Raw genomic sequence first — 12,128 nt, forward strand, 5'->3', positions numbered from 1 at the left:
GAACATATATGCATGGGTTTATTTCTGGAAACTCAGTTCTGTTCCACTGATCTACGTGCCTATATATTTCTTCTTTTATGAAATGCTTGTTCTTTCTCTGGCCAAATTTTGTATTGAGATATCTGGTTTTGCTCATCATGTTGTATACTGTTATTTATTTACTGTTAGAGTTACATGCTCTAAACTATGTTTCTGTTTGTTATTTGTCTTTAACTTTAATATTTATGTATTTTTCAATACCATAATGTAAAATTCATAGCTATTCCGGTATATCAATTACCACCACCTCCAGCTTAAAATTTCTTTTGTTGATACTTAGAAAAAAATTTTTTTATAATTCTCAAGTATTCACTTGTATTTACTTTTGGTTTTATATTTCTATGTTCTGTATTTAACTCTTCAACTCTTCTGGAATTTATTTTTGTGATGATGTGACATAGAAATTTGAATTTGTTTTTTCTTCAAAATTTACCATATTTCTTGAACCACCTGAAGAATACTTAATTTTCTGCAATTGCTTGAAAATCACTTTTTATTAATAATAAAATTTTAAATACATATGGTATAAATAAACCTTGGGCTCCTCATAACACAATCTCTTTTCCAAGATACCAGTGTTAAAACCAGAAAGCTAATGAGCAATATAGAGCTTTACTCTAAATCTCCTCAAGGAGATTTGCCTCATGTAATCTCATCAGGTATCCTGTTTATTTAATAGTTCTTATATTATCTAAATGTTTCCCTTCAATGTAGATGCTTAAATTTCTCTTTGATATTTTCACATCATTCCCTGATCTTTACAGAATATCATTCATATGTCTGAAGAGAGTTTTGGACAATCAACTTTCCTTTTTTATTTGTCAAAGGATGCACACAGGACCTACCAGAAGAAGTAAATCATTACTTGCTCTCAAAACCTTCCTTCTAAAAAATAGCATAGGGCTTCCCTGGTGGCGCAGTGGTTGAGAGTCCGCCTGCCGATGCAGGGGAAACGGGTTCGTGCCCCGGTCCAGGAAGATCCCACATGCCGCGGAGCGGCTGGGCCCGTGAGCCATGGCCGCTGAGCCTGCGCGTCCGGAGCCTGTGCTCCACAACAGGAGAGGCCACAACAGTGAGAGGCCCACGTACCACAAAAAAAAAAAAAAAAATCATAGATAATAAACACCTTTTCTTTGGTGCATATAATTGCTAACATTGTTTTCTGAGATTATTCTTTGCTTTCATTGATCTTGTACCTATAGCATGTCATAATTATTAGGGCTTTACAATTATTTGGTGAACCATATTGTGCCAGTTCTCTCATTATTCTACTGCTTAAATTGTTTTATAATTGTCACTTGTTTGTTGTTGCAAATGGGTTTTGGAATATTTACTTGAGGTTAATAAAGATCCATTTGGAGTTTCAGAGAAATGATATTAAATTAATTAATACACAAAGTTAAGATAATTGTGTATCTTTTTAATAATTTTCTTCCAATATATGGCCATGCTATAGCTTTCTATTGAGTTTAATCTTATTTTAAAGTCATAAATAAAATGGAAATAAAATTGATGAAAAAGATAAAAATTGACTAAGACAAAAAGTTGATAACCCTGAGCATTTTACATTGCCATTTCTATGATTTGAAGTAGAATGTGATGTGATAGCTACCTTCACAGCCTGGTAAGAGAAACTGTTTTCTTTATTCAGTCCATGCACAATGCTATTATTCAATTTAGAATAGTGACTTAGTTTTAAATAACTTTTGCTCAGTAAGACAATAATTAACCTCTCCCCAAATAATTCTCACCTTCATATTTCTGTAAAATCTGTAAAAATTTTTCCTGTAAAATCAGTAATAATATTCCCACTTTTATTTCTGATTTAGTTATTTTTGTCTTCTATTTTTCTTAGCCAATCTTGCTAAAGGTTTGCCAATTCTGTTGATATTTTCAAAGAACTAAATCATGGTTTTATTGATTTTCTTTTTTTTACTTTTAAATATTATAATTTACTGACATTAATTTCCTAGTTATGACAAATGTAACAGGGTTACATAAGTTGTTAACATCAAGGGAAACTAGGTGAAGTGTACACATGAACTTTGTATACCATTTTGCTACATTTTGGTAAGTCTAAAATTATTCCAAAATACAAAGTTCATTTTATTTTATTTTTTAACTTAATTTTTATTGGAGTATAGTTGCTTTACAATATTGTGTTAGTTTCTACTGTACAGCAAAATGAATTAGCTATACATATACATATATCCCCTCTTTTTTGGATTTCCTTCCCATTTAGGTCACCACAGTGCATTAAGTAGAGTTCCCTGTGCTCTACAGTATGTTCTTATTAGTTATCTATTTTATACATAGTATCAGTAGTCAATACATGTCAATCCCAATCTCCCAATTCCTCTCACCCCACCCCTTTCCCCCTTGGTATCCATACATTTGTTCTCTACATATGTGTCTCTATTTCTGCTTTGTAAATGAGATCATCTATATCATTTTTCTAGATTCCACATACATGCGTTAATATATTTGATTTTCTCTTTCTGACTTACTTCACTCTGTATGACAGTCTCTAGGTCCATCCACGTCTCTACAAATGATCCAATTTCATTCCTTTTTATGGCTAAGTAATATTCCATTGCATATATGTACCACATCTTCTTTATCCATTCCTCTGTTGATGGACATTTAGGTTGTTTCCATGTACTGGCTACTGTAAATAGTGCTGCTATGAACATTGGGGTGCATGTCTGTTTTTGAATTATGCTTTTTTCTGGGTATATGCCCAGGAGTGGGATTGCTGAGTCATATGGCAGTTCCATTTTTAGTTTTTTAAGGATTGGTTTTATTGATTCTCTTTATTGTTTTTCTGTTCTCTACTTTATTTACCTCTGAACTGATCTTTATTATTTCCTTCCTCTGGTAGATTTGGCTTAGTTTGTTCTTTCTGTACTTCCTTAAGGTGTAAACTTAAGTTGCTCATTTATCTTTCTTCTTTCCTAATGTAAATGTTTATAGGTATAAATTCCCCTCCTAACATTGTTTTCACTGAGTCCCATAAATTTTGTATGTTGTATTTTCCTTTTCATTTATCTCAATATATTTTCTAGTTTCGCTCATGCTTCCTTCTTTGACCCATTGGTTGTTTAAGAATGTGTTGTTTAATTTCCACATATATGTGAATTTCCCAGTTTTCTGCTGTTAATTCCTGGTTCCATTCCATTGTGATCAAAAAAGATATTTTATATGATTTCAATCTTTTTAAATTTATTAAGACTTATTTTGTGGCCTAATATGATTTATCCTGGAAAATATTCCATATGTTCTTTTCCTTCTTTCTGAACCCCTCAATTCCCCTTTCTTTTATTACTTTTAAGATGTAATCAAGGCTATAATCTTTATTTATTGCATTTCTTCTTTTAAAAGGAAAAAAATAACATATATACATGCTATTTTCAAGTATATTTTTCTAGGCTGTATTTTTCAAAATATTCTTAAAAGTATGGCCAAATAATTTTTTTAGTGATGCATTCTCCTGCCAGAGCTCCACTTGTTTTTAAGGAATTGATGAAGAGGTAGTAATGACTAGGTCCACTTGAAAAATAAGCAATCTAAATTTTCAAGTCAGAAAAATATGTTAAGTTCACAACACCTAAATTATGCTTTTGTTGCAATCAAATAGATCTCCAGGCATAATTTCATTGTGTCTCTATCCTCTATTATTTCAAGTGAGGTAAAACTAAATAAAGTACACTGTAAGAAAAAAAGTAAGCACTATGACTCAGTCTTGAATAGGAGTTCGTAAGTAAATTATAAAGATGTATTAATCAGCTAAATATAAGGGGAACTTCAAGTGTTTTAAATTTTAGATCATGATAATTAAATAAATATTTTTTTCCCCAGAAGTGCCTTTAGTTGCTTTTATGGAATTTTACACACATGGCTAAAGTTTCTTTTCAGTAGCAATTTTTATTTTCTACCACTAGATAAATAGAAAGGCTTAGGGTTTTCATGCCTCTAGTTTTATTATTTACACATTGCACCTGCATATTTTACTCATGAAAACTGAAGTGTTCAAAAAGAAATATGCAAAATAGATCTGATGACAACTGATTTTGTTTGAAAAGATCATATGCCATAATCCCTTAGGTAACCTCTCAGTCAAAGGCCAAAACAATACAAGATTCTGATGCTGTGTTGTATCAGAATTCAACATTTATTTTAAAAACATGTTGCACTATCTTTTTCTTTGTGGTATTCAAAATCACTGTAAATTCCCCTGCAAGTATTTATAAAAATATTTGATCATTAGAATTCAGTTCACATAGCAACAACTTTGTAAAAGAAAGTGATAGAAAATTGGGTTCATTTGAACAATTGTAGTAGGCATAATGGTATCGCCTTATCATTATCCTTATACTTCCCTATTTTCTAGCACATAAAATATAATCTTTACTTGAATTTTCCATAGGTAGACATAGCTATTAAATATTCTCTGTGTATTTATCACTATCTATCCAACTGGTTATATAAATTATACTTGAAAAGACACAAATTTACTTTTAATATGTATCTATTGATTTCATAAATCCTATTTATAATTAAATTGTCATCCAACTGAGGCAGGGACACAGAAAAATATGAAACAGCTTAAAGAGCTTTCTCTAAGCCATTGTCCACCAGCTTAAAAAGCAGTTCAGTCTTGTATACATGAAGGAAATACTTCTTTAGACCTACTATAAACTATGCATTTATAGTTATAATTAATTTTCTCATTGACTTTTCTATTGTACTAATGACCCTGCTGTGATTCAGGATCTGCTTTTAGATGTACTTTCATCAGACATTTTTCAAAGTATATTTGCATATCTTAATTCAATTACTTTAAAATTATTTTAAGTCTAAACTGCATCTTTTAGTTCTTTTTTTCCCCTTCTAATCTGAATCATTCGGCCCTTGTTTGTATAAAAATCCATGCTGACTTTTTCATTTTTTCCTTGTTTATGATTTGAGAACTAACTTTGATCCACCTAATTAAAACTTCTGTGAAGGACAAAACAGAAAATGACTGCCAGGAGGCAGTCTGAAGTTATTTGAAATGATTTGAACATCAATGCTCTAACTTTCCACAGCACCCTCAAGTGTTTGCAGACCCAAGTAAACAAATTGCATGATCTTTCCCAACTATAATTAGTATTCAGTTATACTATACTCCGGTGTCTTAGTGAGCCTATCTGACATACTGCCATTCTAAGATGTTAGCAAAAATAATCCAGATGATAGGCTCTCTGTAGGAAAATATTGTTAGGATGGGTAAATATTGTTATGATGGAACAAAGGACTTTAAAAGAAAGTAAACAAGATAAAAGAGATTGCCATCTTTACTACTAGTTAGAAAAGAAAAAGGAAAAGGAGTAAAGATAAGAGGAGAAATGTAGGCTAACATAAACAATAAATAAAGGAATAGAGCTAAGTCCCAGAAGGATGTTGATAGAAATGAAAGTAGAGATTAAAAAAAAATGTAAATCTCGAGCTATTGCTTAATTTTCCTGTTCATATATTGCTTATTTCCTTCTATGAAACAAGTTCTGCAGTATTGCTGAGTGAGTAAGCCAAATGTAAAGGAGACTATTGAAGCATATACAGAGCCTAAGAGGTGAGAAAATGTTATGCTAATAATCAAAGAGGTCTCCAAAGGTCTGGGGAGAAAAGTACATAAGGGCCAAGATGGAGTTATCCATTTGGTCTCTGGGATTTGTTAGAAATTATACTAATATTTTTAAAAATCGGATTCCTAATACTTTTTAAAATGTCTGTTTACGTGAGGTGAATAATATGTTTTTCTATGATAGCATTTCATAGACAGTATAATTCTTTAGACCTATAATAAATATTTATTATATCCATTATATCAAACAGGCATATCCCTGCTATTAGACATTTAGAAACATTTAATTTGGTGAATTTTTAATGCAAGCGTGAAGAAATTGTTGAAAAGTTGGTTCTAAAATAACAACCATTTCACTGTGTTAAATACACATTGAATTATGGGCTAGTGAATATCTAAACCTTCCTAAGACATAATATAGCTGTGGATTTATTTTGTATTTGGAAATGCTTTTTTATTTGGATAACAAATGTAGTGAAATATACATGTAGAGATACACACATATTTTATTCAGTTTATGTCAGTCAAAATTCTGATAGTTTTAATTTTGGGTATACCTTGGCTTTGTGTATCATTTCTTAACTTAATAACAATTATAGTAATTGCTCCACAGTTCACATTCATAAAAGACAAACTAGATAAAAAATAGCTGATGCATTCATTTGAACTTCCTTAATCATTAAAGTGGATCAACTGCATAGATAATATAATCTATTCAAGTTTGAACATTCATTTTAATTCAGGTTTAAACATTCTCATGTCTTATGGCCATATTACATATAAGACATTTATAATGAAAAAAATACATGAAAACCTGGAATTATCAACTCAGCTTTATTTTCGCCTTGCTAAAGAACACAACAAAAACATTATCATTAAAAAGCAATATGTTTTTGTTCCATAAATCAGTGTTTCTCACGTAACCAATTGTGCTGTTTATTTTCTTCCTTCATATTTGAACTACAAATTCTAGCTTTTGTCAGTCAGTAAGCAACAAGTCATAATTCTATATTTTTTAACTTCTTTAACTTAATCCCAAGACACACTTCTGATCTGACACAATTGACCAAAGACTTAACTACTCTGTGAATGCTTATCCTTAAGGAGTGAAATTTGAAAAACTTCTGGGCAACTAAAGTAAAGGAAGTAATCAAGATAACCTTTATCTTACCACAAAAGTTTTTTATTATATAAGAAATAATATTTGTACAATTTAAACCCACATTCATATATATATATATTCATAAATTAAAATAGACAAGAAAATTCAATTTGATCTAGAAATATTCTATCAGGATCTTTAAAAAATTATACAGATGACTATTATTTTGTATAACATAGAGATTTAGAAATTACTTCTTTCTTACATAGTCAATTGTCAGAAGTCATATTTTATATGTGTGATTTTGTTTTCTTCCTAGAAGCAGATACTAAGATTAAAAAACTTGAGTGCAAATAATTATTTTGGAGTACAAATATCACTGGTGGAGATGTGAGAAAACCATAGGAAAAAAAGCCAGTCATAAAAGGTGCATTTCTGTCATGGTGGGCTAATGGAATTTAATCCACTGGGGAAACTCTAAAAAGTGGTATAAAATCACACTTTAAAACTCTGTCACTTAAGAGGCGAGGCAGTTGTGTATTTATTCCTCAACTCCCAGAATGATGTGAATCCCCTGATCATTCCCAGAACTAAGAGTGCACAGAGAACAGCCTTCTGTGCTTCCAGAAAGTGTCCTGAGGTACCAGGATGCGGAGATCGACATTTGGAGACTAGTCATCATATAGGGAACTACTTGCAGTATTGGGAAGGGCATGGCAATAAATGTCTCCACTTTACATTGTTCAGGTCTTCCTCAGGCCCTACATTAAATGCACAGTTCTATTAATGTCACTGCTTCTTAAAGGTTGGTCACGATTTTTTTTTAAAAAAAAACAACAACAACAAAAACGAACAAATTGCAAGATGATGGTAGGAAGCCTTGCTGCTGTAATTGGTCCTGAGGCTGACCACAGCCGGTATTCTTTATATCCCTCTTCTACATCTCATACTAGATTTCTCACAACTTGAGTCAGCACTTCAGCTAGCCAGGAGTGCCTGTCCAGGGTGATAAATCATACTTTCATGCCTGAGAATTCTGATACTTTGGTTACCATATCTTTGTCAGATTGTGTTTCCTGCAATTGCCATGTAAGGTTTTGACTCAATAAGGGCACTAAGGGGAACCCTAAGGAATCTCCTTAACTCCAGACATACGTCTCCCTTTCCCATTACACAGCAGCCACCCCACTGCCTCATGAGAAATGTGGTCAGTTATCCCTGCCAGTATAGTAACTCCGTTTCTGTTCCTTGTTTTACTGGCATGAGGGACTCAACATAACTTAGTTGGATCAATAATTTCAAGTTTAGTGGAATCCTTAATACGTTCTCGTGTAAACATGTCCCTCCCCTCAGAACCAGGCCCTCTAGTGCAGAGGCCAAAAGTTGCTCAATGAGGCAAAAATTAATCAATTGTGTCCCTGAGAGCAATGGTGAAAGGGCACTCAGACAAAGGTATTCTATCTATCAGGAGTATTAAGAGTATTAGGTTCACAGAATTTCTTGGAACTGTACTTATTGTTGCATCATCTTCACCATATTGCTGATTGCTTTTCTAAGGCGCTGTTCATAATCTTATTACAATAAATCAATTTGTTAGCCCATGAGTAGACTTGCTGGCCAAGCCACTGCAGACAGACAAGGAAAACACTTAGCCACACCCAGCTCAAAGCAAAAATTGCATCAAGCAAAGTTAAGCAGGACAAAAAGAGCTTATGCAAGACTATTACAACAGGGAAGGAGACCGAATTCAACTCCACTGAAACAAAAGATGGGAAAGACTTTAAGCACTGGGATGAGCTAGTGGAAAAGTATTGGAGGACTTTGGGGGTAGGGTTGATCAATGGTATGCATCCAACACATTGAGCTTTTCCTGAGTTTGCAAATCTTCTTCTCTTTAATTAGGCTATTTGTGTTTGCTAAGTGTTGCCTCACGAAGTTAGGCTCCTACCCTCCCTCAGAGACTAGGAAATAGGGGTGTTATCTCCTTTTGATGTTTACATTTCAAAGAGATGGTTTCCAGGTCCTTGAGAAAGACATTTCCTGAGCTATAAAACTGGCAAGAGGTTAGAAGCAGATTTACATACATTTCAAAGGAACAGAACAAGAATTTACAGTTGAAAGTTTCTGAAGTAAATGCTCTAAGAAAAGCCAGGTCAGTGGTCTATAGTTTGAAGAAACTTGTCCAAAGCTTCGTTAAACTGAGGGGAAGTTTAAAGTCATCTTGGTTACCCAGAATATGTATCAATCCAGCACGGGGATAATTATTTACCCTTCCAGGATGAAAAGGATCCAATGTAATCAGTCTATCCTATGGTGGCTAGCTAAGCTGCTCAAACGATGGTGCCTTACCAAGGGCTTAACTTTAGTCTCTATTGCTAATTGGTTGAGCACTCAGCAGTCACCTATTATAGGTTCAGTGAGAGGGAGTTCTTATTCTTGGGCCCTGGCATATTAGCAAGCCTGCTATTATGGCTATTCCTTTCATCACAACCAAGCGTTAAGCACTAGAATGACTAAGGACAGAACATTTTTGTTGTTTTCTATTTTGCTGTTGTTATCTGTTTTTTGGCTTATTTGGTATTTTAGCAAATGTTACAATTAATAAACATGTGATATATATTTGCTCATTTATGCAGGCCTATCTATAGGACTAACTTTTACCTGAGTTGTTTGGTAAATTATGCTTATACTAATAATTTTGTAGACAATTGTGATCAATTAATTTTATTAAGCTAATTTTAGGGATGGAGGTGTTTCAAAACTGATGACAGTTGCTTTAAGGGCTATGTTCTTATTCTGTTCACTTTGATACCTGGGGAATAGATTTTTCCAAGTCCCAACTCAATATACAGAACCTGCCCACTCTTGGCATTCCTGGACTCCAAGGATTTGTATCAGAGTTAGCAACAGAGTTTAATTAATTAATTAAATAATAACACAATAGAAATACATGCACATGCGTGATGACTTCATGGTCAAGGATTTTTTTTTAATGTTTTGTAACTTTCTTCATAGTAGCCTAAACTCAGAATAACCCAAATGTCCATAAGCAGTTGAAGGGATATGTAAATTTGGGGATATTAATAAATAGTCATGAAAATATATGAACTAAAGTAAAACCACTCAAAGATGGGGATGGGTCACACAAACATTATGTCAAGTAACTGAAGTCAGACTCATATAAGTACATGCTACATGATTCTATGAAGATAAAGTACAAAGCAGCCAAAACTACTATATTGTGTTAGGATTCAGGATAGTGTTTATTTTAGAGAAAGAAAGAGGGGGTTGTAATTGGAGGGGGACATGAAAGGGACTTTTAGAATGCTGGAAAAGTCCTGTTCTTGAACTGTTTGTGATTACAGAGGCATTTGTGAAAAAAATCCTGAAGCTGTATGACTGTGTCCTATATACTTTACTGTCTGTATGTTATGACTCACAATAAAAAATAAAAAGAACAAAAAAATTAAGATCTCACAGTTGTGCATGAAAATCATTATATCCCAAAACATAATTAAACTTTTCTCAGTACTTTGTAAAAATTTTACTTTGTAAAAACAACAAAGAAAATTGTTTTACGTGAATTTTTCTTTGTTCACCAAAAAGAACATATTATATTGTTATAGGATAAAATGAAGGGGTATGAAAAAGTTTTCCTGATATATTAACTTTTATTAATTAAATGTTCTTTTTGATACTTTAATTTCTTTTTACTGGTCACTGAGGTCTTTTTATTTTGCACACAGAACCACTAAGGATCTTGCCTGTGGACACCTCAGAGATTGCACTGTAGATTCTCATGGCTCCAGACAGTTGGTGGAAAGAAAGATGAGAAAAACTATGATTTGGGTCAATGACATGATTACAGAGCTAAGGTTTCCAACAGAGTTTCAGGTGGTCAACTTGGCTTCTGAAGCAGTTCTAAGGAAGCAGTGAGAGAACATCACAGGGATAATAGAAGGGCATTAACTACCAGAAGCCCCTACATGTATCAACTGAGACCTTGAACTATCTGCGTAAACATCAGAAGCAGGGTTCTAGCCAGCCAACTAGTGACTGAAAGGCTCAGGTGCTCACCTGCCCAGAACTTACTTGGCTACCTGGTTTCTGAACTACTTGCTAGCAGATTTAGCCTTGCTGCCCAGTTCTTCTTCAATTATGAGGATCTGGTTGTAGTTGGACAAGTACTGGGTTAGGCAAGGTGCACCAGTCTTGATCTGCCCAGTGCAGGGCTCCACCACCAGGCAAGCAATGAAGATAACTTCGGTTATGAGTTATGAGACACCATGATGCCCCACCCACCGGACTGAGCCAGTTTGCACACCTGAAGAGAATTGGCCAGGGAGCCGACCTGCTACACTTTGAGCAGGAGGCAGTTGCATGATTTCTCACCCACGGCCTTGGAAATCTGCTTCAGGCTGGGCACTGAGAGATTGTCCCCCACCACCTGGATTCCTGTACTAGCAGTGAACTTCTGCCAAGCTTCCCAGTCATCTTGGTCAAAGAGATCTTGAATAGACACCAATGGGTAGTCCTTGATGAAGGAATTGTACAGGTCGAACAACTGGTCAGGTGTGGTGTACCTGCTGAGATCATTGGGAGACTTGAAGTCCAGGTCACACTTCCCTGACCTGAGGAATTCAGAGGCAGCCAAGTCCATGGCAATGACAACCTCATCGGTGTAGCCAGCTATCCTGATCTCATTCTTCAGCAACTCCAGAGCTTCTTCCTTCTTCACGAGCAAACCAGCCTTCATCCTCCACATTGGTGGCATCTTTCCCATATTTCTTCTTGATGACATTCTTCAGGTTGTGGTAAACCTCTGCTCCAACGTGCATGGCTTCCCTGAAGTTTGCCTCACCAACAGGGAGGATCAGAGACTCTTGCATGGCCAGCTTGTTGCCAGCATGAGAACCATTGTCGATCACACTGAAGGCTGGAATGGACAAGATGACTTCAGAGCTGTCAGTCAAGTCAGAAATTTGGAGGTACAGGGGCACCCTTTATAAAAAACCTAGCCTTACAGACAGCCAGGGTCCCTCCCAAAATGAAGTTAGTACTATATTTAGATTTATTTTCCATTTCATTCATCTCTATCATCCATTTGTCAGTCTTCTACTTGTTCCAAATGCTCAGTTTACATAATTCCTCTGATCTACAAATATAATACATTTACCTAAAATTTTTAACTGGTAATTGTAGTGGATTGAATAGTGTCCTCTCAAGATTCATGTCTAACCAGAACCCCAAAATGTAACCTCATTTGGAAATAGGGTTTTTGCAGATGTAATTAATTAAGATGGAGTCATACTGGATTAGGCTGGGATCTAAATCCAGTGACTGATGTCCTTAAAAGAAGAGAGG

At 34.4% G+C, this 12,128-nt stretch overlaps 1 pseudogene; it reads right to left on the reverse strand.

The window, feature by feature from the left end:
* Window positions 1-10,852: 10,852 nt before the first annotated feature.
* Window positions 10,853-11,897, reverse strand: LOC132425609 (alpha-enolase pseudogene; annotated as a pseudogene).
* Between the last annotated feature and the right edge of the window lie 231 nt (window positions 11,898-12,128).

This window comes from Delphinus delphis, chromosome 5, assembly GCF_949987515.2.
Source record: "Delphinus delphis chromosome 5, mDelDel1.2, whole genome shotgun sequence".
Classification (NCBI taxonomy): Eukaryota; Metazoa; Chordata; class Mammalia; order Artiodactyla; family Delphinidae; genus Delphinus; species Delphinus delphis.